This window comes from Phoca vitulina, unplaced genomic scaffold (genome assembly GCF_004348235.1).
Source record: "Phoca vitulina isolate PV1807 unplaced genomic scaffold, GSC_HSeal_1.0 scaffold11, whole genome shotgun sequence".
NCBI classification, from domain to species: domain Eukaryota; kingdom Metazoa; phylum Chordata; class Mammalia; order Carnivora; family Phocidae; genus Phoca; species Phoca vitulina.
In genome coordinates, this window is record NW_022589714.1 from 22,515,858 (window position 1) to 22,536,273 (window position 20,416).

General features: G+C 34.6%; 1 protein-coding gene across 1 annotated transcript in view; it reads left to right on the plus strand.

Annotated features, from left to right (window-relative positions):
- The first annotated feature begins 480 nt into the window (after window positions 1-480).
- LOC116635504 (protein eyes shut homolog) overlaps window positions 481-20,416 on the plus strand; it is a 370,431-nt gene continuing 350,495 nt past the window's right edge. The window contains exon 1 of the mRNA XM_032409551.1: window positions 481-536. The gene's annotated coding sequence lies outside the window, so the exon portion shown is untranslated. The remainder of the gene's footprint in view (window positions 537-20,416) is intronic.

Here is a 20,416-nt window from a genome sequence, read left to right on the forward strand (position 1 = left end):
GCTTTTGCTATACAATACCATCTGAGGTTGTCACTAAACCTTCAGCATCAGGTTTCCCTAGCAACGTAAGGCTTTTTTCTTTCTCCCACTGTCTGTATCTGAATTAAAAAAAAAAAAAAAACAATCTATTTGTAATAATCCCTGAAAACACAAGAAAACATTCAGTTCTGAGACGTATGAAGTTAGCAATGAAAATGGTGGGTAACAAATGAAATTGGAAATAATTAAATTATAGAGAAGTATTTTGCTTATGGATTTATACAAAGCTCCAGATGGCTTTCGGTATTCATCTCCAGATTAGCTAAATAAAGGCCAAGCCTTATGTCAGCCTGCACATGGCTTTAATGAGTTTACCTTTATACTACAACAGGTTAGGGCTTTTAGCGCCTTGTTTCAGAAGCCACATATAAAAGAAGCTTTATTTGATTAGGGTTCTGAGAAACAAAGTGAAACACACTAGGCATGTGCAGACATTAACAGTAATCACAAGCGTCCCAGAGTTGCAAGCTTCCTTGGCTAATGGTTGAAAATCAGGGGTAAGTTATACTTGATTCCACCTAGAAATTATTGTTTATTACAAGATTACAAAACTGCATAACTGAATTGAATACAACCACAAAGATCTCTATTAGTCATGATAAGTGTTTCTTTAACCAAGTATTTTACCTGTTCTCTACAAAATCTTTTTGCAAAATCTTTTTTGTCATATGCTTAAGAATATTCATTCTGTTTGAATCAAGAAAAATAAATGCTTTGTATTCTTTGGATCTGAAAACAAAGAATATAATGTTTGTCTCCCCTGAGGAATAGGATCTAGGGGAACACCAGGCTTTATTTAATCATAAAGTACTTACGATTGCTTGAGATTTTTAAAGTTTTCCCCCATTGTCCACTAGCATATATAGTGCTATGAAATGTCAATTGCAAAATAAATTATATAATTTTTACATTTAGTTTTACAAAAAATGTTAACCATAAATCTGGAAATACTTAACTAAGTTTTTTGGAAGTGCCTTTTATTTTCATGTTAATATGCACTTAATATGTTCCTCCTCAATGACACTCTAAAGGCAGCATTTCCTTTTGATATTGTTGTCAATTTAACTTCATATCTTATCAGATATGATGATTTATTTTTAAAAAGAAAATGTAAAGATGCTTTATGTGTCAAACAGCCTTACCTTATTAACATCCTATCAGTCTTATTTTATTATTTAGATGATTTATGCCTCAATAGGATTCATCAGTACTATTTAAATATTAAGATTTTTATTATCTTAAAAATATTTGGTTAATTATTGAAATAGTCATAAATTATGTGTTTTGAACCACTTATATTTACTTAGTATATGATTTCGAAATGACAGACTATTTCTTAAACTAAGGGTTAACTTTATTTTAAAAATTAATCAAGTAGTACTATGAAATATTGTCATAGGTACTAATATGAGTATATGTCTTTCTATCCTTCTGCCTAAAAATTACTAAATGCTGAATTTCATAAAATATATATTATTATATGTGTGCATATAAATTTGTAATATTTGTTATGCTACATTGACATTACTATCTCTAATGGATTTTTTTAAATTTAAAAGTTAATATTCGGGTAGTAAGGATGTCAATTTATATTATAAGAGGATTCAGGAAATACAATATTACTAGTAGATTAAGTGTGTTTATATTCTCAACCAAAATTGCGGTTGTTAATAATTCAGATTTTTAAGAAATTATTAAGAAATTATTTTAGTCTTTAACTTTCTGGAATGTTAAGTTACTATTACAATTTTAATTGGCTTAAAATTGCTTTTAAAGGGACACCTGGGTGGCACAGTTGTTTGAGCGTCCACCTCTTGGTTTCCGCCTGGGTTGTGATCTTGGGGTCCTGGGATCAAGCTTCGTGTTGGGCTCCATGCTCAGCGTGGAGTCTGCTTGGGACTCTCTCCCTCTCCTTCTGCCCCTCCTGTTCATGTTTTTTCTCTCTCTCTAAAATAAATGAATAAATCTTTATAAAAGATTGCTTTTAAAAACTAAGAAGATACTTAGGCCACTTTATATAGAAATGCAAAAGAAGTGATCTTAATTTTATCTTGATTAGTTTCATTTTATTTATTTTTAAAAACTTTATTTATATGAGAGAGAGAGCATGAGTGGGGTGTGGGGGGAGGATCAGAGGCAGAGGGAGAAGCAGCCTCCCCACTGAGCAGGGAGTCCAACGTGGCTCAATCCCAGAACTCTGGGACTGTGACCTGAGCTGAAGGCAGACACTCAACCAACTGAGCCATCCAGGTGCCCCTAAAATAATTTTATAATTATTAATAATAAGTTTTACTCAGTATTCAAGAACTCAAACACCTAAATGTGAAGAAACTTCCATGTTGTAGCAGACAGAAAACATAAACACACACACACAAAGTGAAGGAGCAAATTTCAAAGATTTTCTGCCTTACAACCAGGTTTTGTGAGGACAAGGAAGACGTAATTTCTCTTTTCAACTAAATCCTCAAACTCAGCACTGACTGTCATTTGGAGGCATTCAACAAATATTGAGTAAATTAAAAACAAACAAACAAACAAACAACAACAAAAAAAACCAGCACCTGCATTGCATAACTTGTCTCGCTTTCCATTTCTACAGTTGCCTCAAAGCAATAGTAAGTTGCTTAGGGGAAAAAGGAAAAGGGGAAAGAAATAAAGGAAGTAAAACATTTCTGGTTGTCAACAAGCCCTTATTAGCAATTACAGTATAAATTTTCATTTTATACGACTCAGGTTCTTTGACATCTGCCAGGTTCTTGCCCTAAAAGGTAGCATCTAGACTATTCAGTGTTCCCCATGTGTCCCTCAAGTTGTCAGGCTAATCATTTAATAATCTTAATAAAAATTTTATATGCTTGTTGAGGCTTACAGAAACTTCAGTGGTGTCCACACATCTTTGGAAGAGGCACTCTAAACAAATTTAAGTCTTCTTGCTACTTTCTATCCCAACTGACCTAAATAAATGCTTTATTTCACTTGTCTCTATAGTGAGAACCAAAAAGTGAAAAATTAAAGTGTACCACCTCACGTAAACGTGTGTTTCAGAGGATATTCTGTTTTAAAGATAATAAAGCTAACATTTCTGAAGGTCTTTCCTGAAAATAATGCTGAAGAAACAATCTTTATCTTTGAATAAACTAGAAGAAATGAAAATTATTAAATTACACCTCAGGCTATATATTGGATTTTGCTTAAAGAGAACTTTAAGTGTGGGTGCCTGGGTGGCTCAGTTGGTTAAGCGACTGCCTTCGGCTCAGGTCATGATCCTGGAGTCCCGGGATCAAGTCCCACATCGGGCTCCCTGCTTAGCAGGGAGTCTGCTTCTCCCTCTGACCCTCCCCCCTCTTGTGCTCTCTCTCTCTCTCATTCTCTCTCTCTCAAATAAATAAATAAAATCTTAAAAAAAAAAGAGAGAACTTTAATTGTATCATTGTCTTAGAAGGTTTAACAGGCTCCTGATGTTCTCAGAAAACTGATTTGAGAGCTTTGCATGGTGGTTCCTACTTTCCAGGTCATACTCATTTTAACGAAGTGAATTTTCTAATGTAGATGATCGAAACAGTAGCTATTAGATTTATAGTGCTAACAATCCTGAAGAAATATAAGGTATCTACCCTTTGGTTTTACACTCTATATTTTGAAAAGCTACTCAGAAATCAAATATAATTGAAGCATAAATTATAAATTTATACCAATATGTTATTTTACATCAAGAAATAAAACAGCATCAGAATCTGGAGAGATACCTTCTTCATCAAAACATGCTTTTTCCTTTGAAACAAAATATGTAAACCTGAATTATAATTTTAACTGTACTTGTTGAATTTAGAATTTGAGTAGGGAAATAGTAGATTAGCATGGTAGTTGAGTATGGGCTCTGAAGTCAGACACATATGGCTGAAAACTCTTTGTCACTCATTAGTTTGCAAATTTGAACAAATTAATTTTGCTCATTCATGAAATTGAGGTAAAAGTACATATCTTATCTGGTTGAGTTGAGTATTAAATATAATATTGCATGTGATATGCTTATTGCAGTATCTATGAATTAAGAATTCAACTCATGTTAGGGATTATGCATTATTAGGTGATTTACATGCTTTATAACACACCAAAAAAAAATGCCCAAAGTTTCTATGTGTACAATGGAGGTATATTTAACACTGGGATTGTACCAGTGGAGTTTTTATGTGAGAATTTGCTTCACCTTAGAATTCTATTGCTTCAAGGGTTGGCCTGGTGATCGGTATTAAAGAGGGCACGTTCTGCATGGAGCACTGGGTGTTATACGCAAACAATGAATCATGGAACACTACATCAAAAACTAATGGTGTAATGTATGGTGATTAACATAACATAAAAAAAAAAAAAGAATTCTATTGCCTCTATGGCTTCTTTTCAGCTTCCTTCTCAAGGACCCTCACTTCTAATTCACTCAGTCATTCTCCAGACATGCTAAGAGTGCTGTTATGAGATTACAGCCAGATCTGACAGCATTAGCAGACATCTTTAAAGTGACTTTGTAGCTCCATGGCAATCTATTACATGATAGATTTACACTTAATGTTCGGAAGGCAATTTATTTCTCTCTTCTCAAACCTTGGGGAGAACCTTATTAGACTTTCCAAATATCAGTAGCACACTTTATTCATGATAATGTCAGCATCTCACAATTTTAGAAAAACATATTTATCAGAACTCAGAGAGCTTTCTCCAAAGTAATAATTTGGTGTTCTTAGAATTATAAGTTAAATATAAATGGGGATAATAAATGGACAATTTTGATATTTTTCAATATGAATAGAAACTCAATTTTTTATTTGGATAAAGTAAATATATATGGAACCAATACATTTTGCTAATTCAAATTTTTAATATATTCTTAATAAAATTTTAATATTATGTCTATTTATAGTTAATATATAATTATTAAAATGTTTTTTTAAATGTATCATTCACATTTTAGGATATAAATTTGAATGTCATCAACTAACATAATTAAATTTATAAAAATATTCCCTCAAATAAGCTAAATAATTTCTTATATAAATTTGTAAGGCAGTTTGCAGGCTGGAGATGCATGGGATAGTTAATGTGGCAGCTTTGTGTCTTAACGCAGGCAGAATTCCTTCTTCCTTGGGGAATCTCAGTCTTTTCTCTTAAGGCCTTCAAATGATTGGATGAAACCCACCAACGTTATGGATGGTAAACTGCTACAGTCAAAGTCTACTGATTTAAATGTACAGGCATACCTCAGAGATATCCCAGGTTCAGGTCCAGGATGATGCAATAAAGAGAATATCACAATAAACCAAATTAAATGAATTGATTTGCATAGAGTAAAAGTTATGTTTACACTCTGCTGCAGTCTATTAAGTGTGCAATAGCATTATATCTAACAATAACAACAAAACAATGTCCATATCTTAATTTAAAAATACTTTATTGTGGGCACCTGGGTGGCTCAGTTCAGTCAGTTAAGCATCTGTCTCTTGATCTCGGCTCAGATCATGATCTCGGGGTGGTGGGATTGAGCCCCACTTAAGGCTCTGCTCTCAGTGGGGAGTCTGCTTGAGCTTCTCTCTCTCCCTCTCCTTTTATCCCTCCCCACCTCCATGTGCTCTGTCTCTCTCTCTAAAATAAATGAGTAAATCTTAAAAAATAAAAAAGTAATACTTTATTGCTATTTCTTAAAAAATGCTATCTATCTACTGAGCTTTCATCAAGTCACAATCTCTTTGCTGTTGGAGGGTCTTGCTTCCATGCTGATGACTGCTGACTGATCAGAGTGGTAGTTGCTGAAAGTTGGGGTGGCTGTGATGATTTCTTAAAATAAGACAACAGTGAAGTTTGCTGCATCAACTGATTCTTCTCTTCATGAATGATGTTTTTATATCATGCCTTGCTATTCTATTTGATATCATTTTACCCATAGTAGAACATCTTTCAGAACTGGAATCTTCTCAAACCCTGCTGCTGCTTTATCAACTAAATTTATGTAATATTCTGAATCCCTTGTTGTCATTTCAACAGTCTTCACAGCATCTTCACTAGTAGATTCCACCTCAAGAAATCACTTAATTTGCTTATATATATATAAGAAGCAACTCCTCATCTGTTAAAGTTTTATCAAGAGATTGCAGCAATTCAGTCACATCTTCAGACTCCACTTCTAATTCTACTTCTCTTGCTATTTTCATTTCTGTAGTTACTTCCCCCACTTAACTCTTGAGCCCCTCAAAGTCATCCATGAGGAATGAAATCAACTTCTTCCAAACTCCTGCTATTGTTGATATGTTGACCGTTTTCCATGAATTATGAATGTTTTTAATGGTATCCTTTCCAGAAGACTTTCAATTTACTTTGCCTAGATCTATCACAGGAATCATTATCTATGGCAGCTATAGCCTTAAAAAAAATGTAATTCTTAAATAATAAGACTTGAAAGTCAAAATTGCTCCTTGATCTATGGGCTTCAGAATGGATGTTTTGTTAGCAGGTATGAAAACAGCATTCATCTCATTGTACATCTCCATCAGAACTCTTGGTTGGTCAAGTGCATTGTCAATGAGCAGTAATATTTTGAAGAGAATCTTTTTTTCTGAGTAGAAGTTCTCAACAGCAGGCTTAAAATAGTCAATAAACCATACTGTAAACAGGCTGTCATCCAGGCTTTGTTGTTTCATTTATAGAGCACAGCCAAAGTAGAGTTGGTATCAGTCTTAAGGGCTTTTTCAGAATGGTAAGTGAGTCTTGGCTTCAACTTAAGGTCACCAGATGCATTAGCCCCTAACAAAAGACTCAGCCTGTCTTTTGAAGCTTCGAAGCCAGGCAATGACTTCTCTTAAGCTATGAAAGTCCTAGATGACATCTTCATCCAGTGGAAGGCTCTTTCACCTACATTGAAAATCTGTTGTTTAGTGTAGTCCCTTCATTAATATCTTAGCTAGATCTAGATAACTTGCTGCAACTTCTGCATTAACACTTGCTGCTTCACCTTGCATTTTGATGTTATGGAGACAGCTTCTCTCCTTAAACCTCATGAACCAACCTCTGCTAGTTTCAGACTTTTCCTCTGTAGTTTCTTCACCTTTGTCAGCCTTCACTGAATTGAAGAGAGTTAGGGCCTTGCTATGGATTTAGTTTTAGCTAAGGGAATGTTGTGGCTGGTGTGGTCTTCTGTCCTGATCACTAGAACTTTCAGCAATAATGCTGTTTTGCTTTCTTATCATCTGTGTGTTCACTGGAGTAGTACTTTTAATCTCCTTCAAGAACTTTTCCTTTGCATTCACAAGTTGGCTAGCTGGCACAAAAAGCCTAGGTTTTGGCCTATCTCAGCTTTCGAAATGCCTTCCTCACTAAGCTTAATCATTTCTGGCTTTTAATTTAAAGTGAGAGATATGCAACTCTTCCTTTCATTTGAACACTGAGAGTCCATTGTAGGGTTCTTAATTGGCCTAATTTCAATATTGCCATGTCTTGGAGAATAGGGAGGCCCAAGGAGAGGGAAAGAGATGGGGGAATGGACAGTCAGTGAAGCAGTCATAACACATATAACATTTATTGATTGAATCTGCTGTCTTTTTTTTCTAAGATTTTATTTATTTATTTGAAAGAGAGAGAGAGCACAGCAGGGGGAGCAGCAGGCAGAGGGAGAAGCAGGCTCCTCTCCAAGCAGGGAGCCTGATGTGGTGCTCCATCCCAGGACCCTGGGATCATGACCTGATCTGAAGGCAGACGCTTAACGACTGAGCCACCCAGGTGCCCTGAATCTGCTGTCTTAAATAAGCATGATTTGTGATGCCCCCAAACAAATAACAATAGTAACATCAAAGATCACTGATTATAGGTCACTGTACCAAATATAGCTATGATGAGAAAGTTTCAAATAGTCCAAGAACTACCAAAATGTGACACAGAGACACGAAGTGAATGAATGCTGTTGGAAAAATGGCACCAATAGACGTGTTTGAGACCAGGTTGCCACAAGCCTTCAATTTGTAAAAAATGGAATATCTACAAAGCACAATAAACTGAAGGGCAATAAAATGAGATATACTTGTAATCCCATTTAAAAAATAATGCTTACTGCTACATCTACACTGGCGTTTGCCCAAAAATTGGGTACCATGGTCTAGCCAATTTAACATATAAAATTAATATACAAGCACATACACACAAGAATATATATGTGTATATATATATATATATATATATATACACACATTGCCTTATATATTTGATGAGCTAATCTGTTTCCTTGGTTTTTATAGACAATAATAAAGTCAATCACATCAAATCAGCATAAATACTCTCTCAGTAAGCTCAAATTAATGAAAATTTGTTTATAAATTACACTGTATTTTGAAACTGGTTGAAATTTAATATAAAATTAATTAGCTCCAGTAAATACAAATAAATGTAATGGGGAAAAGTAAGTACCTTTGCCTTTTGGAGAAAAAAAAAAAAAATCAGAGACAAGATAGAGAAATACTCCCTCCAAAACACAGAGTGAACAACTGAAAGCCAGTGTGCATGGTGGGAGAGAAAACTGTTTCTAAATCTTCTCACTAACCTGTGGAGATGATGATTTCTTAAACACATGTCAGTCATTAGCCTATAGGGCACAACATGTTGAGATTAGCTTGTTAAATTTGAATTTGGTCTCAGCTTGATATTTGGATGTTCAATATTGCCTTTGTGGATTAACAGTGCAGCCAGAAAAATGTTTAAGTATCAAAAGAATGGAACCACTACATTATAAGAATTCCTAAACTGTGATGAAATTACAAAGCTTTCTGTTAAAAAAATTCCAGATATGTATGTATCCTTTTATTCATTTATTTACCTAGTCAGTAAATAGTTCTAAGTATCTGTTATGTTCCTTCCACTGTTCTAGATTTTGAGAAAATAATTAACTTGACAACAAAGGTTCCTGATCTTGTTAAACTTTTATTTCCAAGGAAGAGCAGAGAAATCAATACAAATAAGAAAGAAAATAATCAATAATAAATGCCAAGAAGAGAATTCAGATTGAGTGAAGAGCCATTTCTTGGATAGTTACTTTAGATTGGATAGTCAGGAAGGCCTCAGAAGTTGACATTTAAACTGACATCTTAATAACAAGGAGGTATATCACCTATCCAAATAGCCGAAAAAAGAGCACTCCAGGCAAATGGCAGAAATAGTCAAATACCCCGAAGCAGAAGAGAGTTTGGCATAATCAAAGGAGAATGCTGTGTAGCTGTAGCACAGTCTGCAAAAGAACAAGCAGTACTGGATGCATTTGAAGAGAAAACAGGAGTCAGAGCCTATGCTACACCACGGTGGGAAATGGGCAATGTATTATATGGCAAAGGGAATTTTTAGAGATTTTTTTTTTTTTAACTGAGGGTGTGTATTATTAGTCTCTTAAAAATCGTTCTGGCAGTTGTGAGGTAAATGGATTGCAGAGAGATGGACAAGAATGAAGGAGGATGGCAAGGGAGCTAGAAAAGTGGGCAGATCTTTTTTGATTTCTATATTTTCTCCCAGTATTACTATTACTTCATTTCCCCTTAATGTTTGAGTTTTTATCCATGTGGAATTTATGTTTGTATAAGGAGCAAAATAAAAACACATCTTATTTTTTTTTGCACATAGGTAGCCTGTTTCCTCAATGCCATTTGTTGAATAATGGAAGGATAATTTTAAATATTTGTATACCTATAACTGAAGAAATTATTCAGTGCTCTGAGGAAAAAATAAATTAAAAAGTATGGGAAGAGATTTGGGTAAATCTTGCAAAGATCCAAACAAGGATGGTGTATATGGCAACAGGGAGTTGGAAGCAACCTGTGTATCCATCCCTAGAATAATGGAAAAATAAAATGTAGTAAATCACACTATGAAATGACATACAACAAGAAGCAATAAACCTGATATGTGGCATGGATTGGTCCCTAAACAGGACTGGTTGAGAAAACTAGGACAGAGGTGGGATTTACAAAACCCTTAATGGAATTGAAGCACACAAAAAACACAACATATTTTACAAAGATACATCTATGCTTGAGAACATATATCAAGCACATTCTAAATGGTTTCTTTTGAGAGTAAGGCAATGGGATGGGGAATAAGAAAGAATGGACAAACAATGAATCATGGAACACTACATCAAAAACTAATGATGTAATGTATGATGACTAACATAACATAATAAAATAAAATTTAAAAAGAAAGAAAGAATGGACAAAGTAAAACATGAAATGGGTCTTGTGCTCAGTAGTGACAGTGATATGTTAACCATAAAGAGAAATGTAAGATGCACTCCCAATGTCAGGCATGACAAATGTGGAAAAGTGTGCCCTGGATTTGATGAAATATGGTAAATATTATGGCTCAACTTTATGTACAGGAGGTTTGATTAAAAATGTGAAAGAAACAAGATAAGAAATAGCATTTCAATCAATACTATCATAAAAATTAAATACATGTTTTAAAAGTTAAGATAATTAATTATGTGACATGGAATATGTAGCATGTATTTAGCCATGGTCTCCCTATTTAACCTTAGGAGATACCTGTTTTAACCTGGACCTTGTTGTTTTCCAGTTGTAAGCTTTTGCAGACTCTGTCTCCTAATATACATCACTAAAATATCTTCCCTCCTTTGTCCATATCTCTGGCACAGCCTTAGTACAAATTCTTATTGTCTCTTCTTTGGATCATTGCCATGGTTTTCCTAATTGGTCTCATAGGGTCTGATCTTGTTGGCAGCTAGAATGCTCTGTGATCTTTCCAAAAATGCAAATGTGATTATAACTCTTTCTTAAATTCTTTTGATGTTTATACATTGCCTCAAGAGTAAAATTGAAACTCAGGTTAGTTAGTACATGACCTTCATTATCTAGTGTTTGATTACCATTCTTTCTGGTATCTAACCATTTATCTCCCCCAGTCTCCCTTTCTCCAGCCATTCCAGCTGTATTATAGTTTTTGTCATTTTACTGAATGCCAATATTTATTTTTCTAACCCTTCATTGACTATCACCTAATCAAGTTAAAATCTCAATGCCTCAAGATGAATGGATATCACAGATCAGGTTGTTTAGCAGCTATTCTACACATTCATGCCAGACACTCTGTATCTATTAAATTGGGTATCTTACTAATGCTCACATCTACTTGCTCATTTGTTTCTCAAACATGTTGAGAACTCCTTCAAAACAAAGTCTGCATCTAATTTTTTCTTGCAATCACGTGTCTAATATGATGTAAAATATAAAGTAGAATTCAGTAAATATTCAGTAAAGGGAATTCATAATTATTTTCAATTAAAAGTAAATAAATTTTCAAAATGTAAAAGAAAAATGACTTGTAAAATATCTTGTACAACTTTGGAAAGTTTTGAAAATACATAAATTACAGGAGGAATAAAATTGTGAGGGTTCAACTTCATAATAATATAAATAAGCATCCAAAAAACCATACCAACCCACGTTTACAGCAGTAACAACAACAAAAATACAAACATGATGTCAAATGAATAAGCATGCAAGTGAAATATAATCAAATTATTTTTACCTGACTTAAATCAAGTGGCATTGTTAATATTAAAGAAAAGCTAAGAAAAATTGGAAGAAAAATTTAAGTAAGAAGTAAATTTAATCCATGAATAAAATATAAGACCCAGGACTGAGCAAAGATGAGAGCTCTAGATGATTTTGTTTTACCTACTTGACTAGTTTAAAAAGCTACATGTTATGTTGGTGTCTCAGTTTAGGAAATTAGTTATAAAAAGTAATCTATTTTGAACACTAGCAAGGAGATTTATTCCTTAGTGCTCCTTAGGATAAAACAATCCATATTTAATGCTTTATGTGGGAGATTTGGAAAAAAAGAAAAAGAGAGGCAAACCATAAACAGACTCATAACAAAAGAGAAAAACTGAAGGTTGCTGGAGGGGAGGTGGGCAGGGAGATGGGTGAAATGGGTGATACGGGTTAAGGAGGGCACTTGTAATGAGCACTGGGTGTTGTATGTAAGTGATGAATTCTACTAAATTCTACTCTGAAACCAATATTATACTATATATTAACTAACTGGAATTTAAATAAAAACTTGAAACTACAAAGTAAAGTGAAATAAAATAAAACAAAAATTCTTTTAAAAAAATAAAAAAATCAAATTCCGGAATGAACTAGTATAAACTGTGCTGATACAAAGGTCATAGAATTTCACTAAGGAAATGTGTATGAGTGAATCAAAGAATAACATATAGACATCTGCAGCTTGGTAAATGTGTTAGCACTCCAGGTAATAGGAACCAGTATGTGCAATGAAATTCACAAAGCGATAGTGCACACCACAGCAGTTGTGAGAATACCCTCAGAGGAATATCTGAGACCAACATCATGTGACTTAATGTTGGTTAGAGGGAATACAAATGATAGGTGCTTTCTTAATTACTTTTGGAATATTAAAAATAATTATGGTTAGTTTTCATTAGTTTATATCTCCTTTTGGTTTATAATCAGAGAAAAAGTTATCTATTACTGATAAAACAGGATGTTAATTTATTTTTGATTTTATTTATTTTTAAAGCAAGTATTAATTATATAAGCCCACAGATATTTTTGAGTTAACTACAAATCTGGTTGTTAGAAGATGTTGGAGCTATTTACTCCATTATGACGAATATTTCTTTAAATCTGCATGCTCACTGTTTATATTCAGAGATTGTACCTTTTTGTTGAAGCAATAAAAGAACTCAGAAATTTGTTTTTTTTTTTTTTTTTAAAGATTTTATTTATTTATTTGAGAGAGAGAATGAGACAGAGAGAGAGCATGAGATGGGGGAGGGTCAGAGGGAGAAGCAGACTCCCTGCCGAGCAGGGAGCCCAATGCGGGACTCGATCCCGGGACTCCAGGATCATGACCTGAGCCGAAGGCAGTCGCTTAACCAACTGAGCCACCCAGGCGCCCAAGAACTCAGAAATTTGAATACAAACACTTAACTATATATAAAAGATGAGTATCTCTTTGCCTCACTGCTTAAGAGGGCAACTACTTTTTTAATGTATAACTGACGATGTTTTTGTATCTTTGTCACACAGGTGGGTATTATCTAGATACACTATTTGTAATACTAGAGTCCCTCCCCCAGCTTACACACCATCTTCCTTTTCTGACACACACAAATATTATGTTGCTGTGTTGGTACAAGAAGCTCATGTGATAAACAAGTCTTTAAGTAGCCCTTTGTAAAATATAAGTCATATGTGTTCCTTATCTCATGCATCAGTTGTGGTAGTGCAGTTTCTTTAAAATGTCACATATTGGCTTGATTTGCAGATTCTGAAAATGTGTTATTTTGGCTTATAAACTGTGGTAGGCATATGATTTATTAGGCAGCTGGCATACTGACAGTTTGTGACTAAGATAGGTGAAATGACATGATTTCAGGTCCTCATTGATACGTGCTTGTTATTGGCTACATTGTCTAATTATTTTACTTCACAAGCCAGGCTTTTCCACCATTTAGATTAGTTGTTTTTAAATTCAAATGCCTAAGACCTAATCATCTGGTAAGAACTCAAAAAGAGAAAAAATATTGTTGTTGTTCTTTACTTCTGTTTTTAAACTTGGAACAGAATGATTATGTCAAACAGAAATAAAATGTATAGCTGTAGTGTTTTCTCCATGGGCTTGCAAACATTTACTTATTTTGTTTACAATGAGTCTCATAAATTTAGCAAATCAAATTGACAGATGATCAATGTCAAGTCTATTGAGAAACTGCCTGTGCAAACAGAATACCAGATCAGACCCCAGTGGGTCACTCAAGCCCTGATGATCATATGTACATTGTAAAGCATGCCTGTGGTAAAAACTTACTGTAAAAGTCACCTTGGTATGAAAATGCACTTAATGTGAATTTCACATTAGCTGGTGAAAGACAGTTTTTAAAAAAATATCTAAAGTACATCATGAAGCAGCTATTCATAATGACAAATATACTTAGAAGATTGAATTTTTTATGAATCATTTTAATTATTAGCAATTGTTAATCATAGTAATTTTAAAACTAAGATGTTAAAGATACATTTTTATCCAAACTGAATTCATTGAGGTAGATGTATATACATTCTGGCTACTGTTAGCATTTTTTAGCTATCCAGTAATTTCATGCTTTTGTGATCCTAATACAAACCATGGCGAGCTTAACGAATTCAATTTGGTCTATTTTAAAAGTAAAGACAAACATTCTTTATTAGATGTTAACTTTATAATGGGAAAAAAATATAGAATAATTAGGAATTCTGTGTTTTAAGCATTCTAAGAAATTCTGCATTTTGGTTTTTCTTCTTGTTTTTGTGATACATTTTAAATTCCCAAATCATTTTTTATTATAAGCAATACATGCTAAAATAAATTGTAAAATTTATTTACAAAGTCTTTAAAATTATCCTAGAATTATTTTATTGTGAAAATTACTCATCTACTTTTATGATATGCAAGATTCATGTACCACTTTACACTTGTCCATGAGGTAACTTATACCATATTTCTATATATTTTCCAAATAATTAAAATTTTATAAAAACTTTTGCATTCTTAGTTGTCCACATGACTTCCATTAACTTTTAGTCATTTAATTATTCCATTTATCAGAAACAGAGGCAGTGAGTTTCAGTAGTGACAGTGGATAAGAAAAATCAAGACTACTGTTAAAATACATTATACAAAATTCAGCATATAGATGGTCTTGTTTTTTTATCTATTCTGACACCCTATGTTTTTTGATTGGAGTGTTTAGTCCATTTACATTCAAAGCAGTTATTGATAGATAGGGTATTTATTACTATTTTATTACTTGTTTTGTCATTTCTGGAGATTTTCTCTGATCTTTTCTTGTCCTTATCATGGTTTCTCCATTACACTCCCAGGGTCCCCTTTACTATTTCTTGCAGGGCTGGTTTAGTTACAAACTCCTTTAGCTTTTGTTTGTTTGGGAAACTCTTTTTTTTTTTTTTTTTAGATTTTATTTTTTTGAGATAGAGTGAGAGCAAGCAAGAGAGAGAGAGAGATGGGAGTGGTGCACATGAGTGGAGGGGAGGGACAGAAGGAGAGGGAGAAGGAGAAGCAGACTCTCCACTGAGCAGGGAGCCTTATGCGGGGCTTGATCCCAGGATTCTGGGATCATGACCTGAGCTGAAGGCAGATGCTTAACCGACTAAGCCACCCAGGCGCACCTGTTTGGAAAACTCTTTATCTCTCCTTCTACTCTGAATGACAGCCTTGCTGGATAGAATATTCTTGGCTGCAGATTTTTTCCATTCAGTACTTTGACCATGTCATGCCACTCCCTTTGGTCCTGCCAAGTTTCTGTTGAGAAATCTCCAGCTAGCCTTATGGGTTTTCCCTTGTAAGTTAAGGACTTCTTTTGTCTTGGTGCTTGCTGCTTTTAAGATTTTTCTTTTATCACTACAGTTTACAAATTTAATTACAATATATGTTGGTGTTGGCCTGCTTTTGTTGATTTTGGTGGGAGTTCTCTGGGCCTCCTGGATCTGGATGTCTATTTCCTTCCCCAGATTAGGAAAGTGTTCTGCTATTATTTCTTGAAATAAATTTTCTATCCCCTTTTCTCTCTCTTCTTCTTCTGGGACTCCTATAATACGAATGTTACTACATTTGATGGAGTCAGTGAGTTCCCTAAATCTATTCTCATGTTCTTTCTCTCTTTTGTTCAGTTTCATATTTTCCACTACTTTTTCTTCTAAGTCACTAATTCATTCCTCTGCTTCTTCTAGCCTGCTGCTTATTGCATCAAGCTTATTTCCAATCTTGTTTATTGCATTCTTCACTTCTGATTGATTCTTTTTAACTCTTTTATCTATGTGGTAAGGGTTTCACTGATGTATTCTATTCTTTTTTCAAACCTTGTGAGTATTTTTATGGTTGTTGCTTTAAATGCTCCATCAGACATTACTTATTTACATATTGCTTAGATCTCTGGCCATAGCCTTATCTTGTTCTTCCATTTGAGATAAATTCCTCTGTCTTGGCATTTCATCTAGGTTTCTGCCTTCTTCTCTGTGTTAGAAAAGCCAGTTATGTCTCCTGCTCCTGAAACTAATGGCCTTATGAAGAAGAGGTCATGTAGTGCCCAGGGCCTGGTGCTTCAGGGAGGGTCTCCAGTATGTGCTGCATGCACTTTGCTGTTATATCTTGACTGCTCTCTCAGGTCAGTCATCTGCAGAGACTTTCCTTCCCTGCCATGGGCAATATTTGGTCCCTGGCCTGAATGTGGTGAGTTTTAACTAGGTGTGCTCCGGTCTGCTTGTGAAATGAGACTTAACACCAGCGCCACCAGAACTGAGCTCCTGCAAAACTCATTTTAGACCTCAAGGCACCTGCAGATTGAACGTGAGGGTGTGGCAAAACACTTATCACTCAAATGGATGTCAAAAGAGAATTAGAGTAGCAATACTTCCATTGGACAAACTAGATATTTTTGTTCCTGTATTATTTTTATCCTGTTCTGACATCAGGTGGTAGAATGATTTTGAATATGTTTTCTCTATTCCATTATTTGTAAGATTTTGTCATTATTTTTTAAAAGTTTTGGTAGAATTTACCAATGAAACCATGCGGTCTTGTTCTTTTCTATGCTGGGAGATTTTTGATTCCTACTTCAACTTTCATTCTTGTTATTGGTCTAAGATGATTTCCTATTTCTTGTATTCAAGATTCATGATTCAATCATGGTAACTTGTACAATTTTAGGAATTATCTTTTCTAAGTTATCTGATTTGTTAGTATACACTTGTTTATAGTAATCTGTTATCAGACTATATATTTCTATAGTTATCTGTTGTATTGTTTTCTCTTCCATTTCTCATTTTGGGTTTTGAGTCTTCTCTCTTTCTCTCTCTCCTTTTTCTTAGTTAATGTAGTTAAAGTATTGCCAATTTATTTTTTTTAAAGTGGTCATTACTTTCAATGTTGTTATTGTTTATTCTGCTCTCCATTTTATTTATTTCTGATTTTTCTTTGTTATTTCCTTCTTCCACTAAATTTTAGCTTTCTTATTTTTCTAGTTCCTTGTGATCTAAGGTTAAGTTGTTTATTTGAAATTTTTTTCTTAATATAAACATTTCTTAATACAAGCATTTTTCTTAATACAAGCATTTTTTCTTAATACAAGCATTTCTTTTTTTATAGCATAAATTTCACTCTAACATCTGCTTTTGCTGCATATCGTAGACTTTGGATTTTATATTTTCTTCTTTCTTTTGTTTTGAGACATATTTTGATTTGTTGTTTGATTTCTTATTTGGCCTATTGGTTGTGCAGTATAAGTTGTTTAATATTTACATGTTAAATAGTTAATATTTACCGTGTAGATTTTCCAGCTTTGTTTTATTGCTGATCTTTAGTTTTATGTGACTGTGGTTGGAAAATATACTTCGTATGATTTCAGGCTTTTTAAATTTGTAATATTTGTTATGTCTATTTTTATGTGATTTTACCAGGGGATTCTTCTATGTGTACTTGAAGAAAATGTGTATTCTATTTATCTTTTAGAACCATGTACTCTGTATTCTTCAAGTGAAAAAATGTTCTTGTTGAAAAAAATAATAACTTTGACGGTACTTAATTAAAATAAAGTATATCAGAGGGCAGGTGGGGAGATGGGTAATATAGGTGAAAGAGATTTAGAGTATACTTATGATGAGCACTAATGGTGTATAGAATTGTTGAATCACTATATTGCACACTTGAAATTAATATAACACTGTATGTTAACTGTATTGGAATTAAAATTTAAAAGTTAATAAAAAGTAAAATAAAATAAAATACATTGTGCAAAATGCATAAATGTGCAACTAGATTACTTTCAAAATAAATGATAGAAGTCAGATCTAAATTACCAACTTTAATTCAAAATTTTCTTATTTTTTTTAAATTTTTTTTATTGTTATGTTAATCCCCATACATTACATCATTAGTTTTAGATATAGTGTTCCATGATTCATTGTTTGTGCATAACACCCAGTGCTCCATGCAGAACGTGCCCTCCTCAATACCCATCACCAGGCTAACCCATCCTCCCACCCCCCGCCCCTCTAGAACCCTCAGTTTGTTTTTCAGAGTCCATCGTCTCTCATGGTTCTTCTCCCCCTCCAATTTCCCCCCCTTCATTCTTCCCCTCCTGCTACATTCTTCTTCTTCTTTTTTTCTTTCTTAACATATATTGCATTATTTGTTTCAGAGCTACAGATCTGAGATTTAACAGTCTTCCACAATTCACAGCACTTACCAGAGCACATACCCTCCCCAGTGTCCATCACCCAGTCACCCCATCCCTCCCACCCCACCCCCCCACTCCAGCAAGCCTCAGTTTGTTTCCTGAGATTAAGAATTCCTCATATCAGTGAGGTCATATGATAATGTCTTTCTCTGTTTGACTTATTTCGCTCAGCATAATACCCTCCAGTTCCATCCACGTCGTTGCAAGTGGCAAGATCTCATTCCTTTTGATGGCTGCATAATATTCCATTGTGTATATATACCACCTCTTCTTTATCCATTCATCTGTTGATGGACATCTTGGCTCTTTCCACAGTTTGGCTATTGTGGACATTGCTGCTATAAATATCGGGGTGCACGTACCCTTTCGGGTCCCTACTTTTGTATCTTTGGGGTAAATAGCCAGTAGTGCAATTGCTGGATCATATGGTAGCTCTATTTTCAACTTTTTGAGGAACCTCCATACTGTTTTCCAGAGTGGTTGCACCAGCTTGCATTCCCACCAACAGTGTAGGAGGGTTCCCCTTTCTCCGCATCCCCACCAACATCTGTCCTTTCCTGACTTGTTAATTTTAGCCATTCTGACTGGTGTGAGGTGATATCTCATTGAGTTTTGATTTGGATTTCCCTGATGCCGAGCGATATTGAACACTTTTTCATGTGTCTGTTGGCCATTTGGATGTCTTCTTTGGAAAAATGTCTGTTCATGTCTTCTGCCCATTTCTTGATTGGATTCTTTGTTCTTTTGGTGTTGAGTTTGATGAGTTCTATATAGATTTTGCATACTAGCCCATTATCTGATATGTCATTTGCAAATATCTTCTCCCATTCTGTCAGTTGTCTTTTGGTTCTGTTGATTGTTTCCTTTACTTTGCAAAAGCTTTTTATCTTGATGAAGTCCCAATAGTTCATTTTTGCCCTTGCTTCCCTTGCCTTTGGCGATGTTTCTAGGAAGAAGTTGCTGCGGCTGAGGTCGAAGAGGTTGCTGCCTGTGTTCTCCTTTAGGATTTTGATGGACTCCTGTCTCACATAGAGGTCTTTCAACCATTTGGAGTCTATTTTTGTGTGTGGTGTAAGGAAATGGTCCAGTTTCATTCTTCTGCATGTGGCTGTCCAATTTTCCCAACACCATTTGTTGAAGAGACTGTCTTTTTTCCATTGGACATTCTTTCCTGCTTTGTCAAAGATTAGTTGACCATAGAGTTGAAGGTCCATTTCTGGGCTCTCTATTCTATTCTATTGATCTCTGCGTCTGTTTTTGTGCCAGTACCATACTGTCTTGATGATGACAGCTTTGTAGTAGAGCTTGAAGTCGGGAATTGTGATGCCACCAGCTTTGCTTTTCTTTTTCAACATTCCTCTGGCTATTTGGGGTCTTTTCTGGTTTCATACAAATTTTAGGATTATTTGTTCCATTTCTTTGAAAAAAGTGGATGGTATTTTGATGGGGATTGCATTGAATGTGTAGATTGCTCTAGGTAGGATTGACATCTTCACAATATTTGTTCTTCCAATCCATGAGCATGGAACGTTTTTCCATTTCTTTGTGTCTTCCTCAATTTCTTTCATGAGTATTTTATAGTTTTCTGAGTACAGATCCTTTGCCTCTTTGGTTAGATTTATTCCTAGGTATCTTATGGTTTTGGGTGCAATTGTAAATGGGATCGACTCCTTAAATTCTCTTTCTTCTGACTTGTTGTTGATGTATAGGAATGCCACTGACTTCTGTGCATTGATTTTATATCCTGCCACTTGACTGAATTCCTGTATGAGTTCTAGCAGTTTTGGGGTGGAGTCTTTGGGATTTTCCACATAAAGTATCATATCATCTGCAAAGAGTGAGAGTTTTACTTCTTCTTTGCCAATTTGGATGCCTTTGATTTCTTTTTGTTGTCTGATTGCTGTGGCTAGGACTTCCAATACTATGTTGAATAGCAGTGGTGATAGTGGACATCCCTGCCACGTTCCTGACCTTAGGGGGAAAGCTTTCAGTTTTTCCCCATTGAGAATGATATTCGCTGTAGGTTTTTCATAGATGGCTTTTATGATATTGAGGTATGTACCCTCTATCCCTATG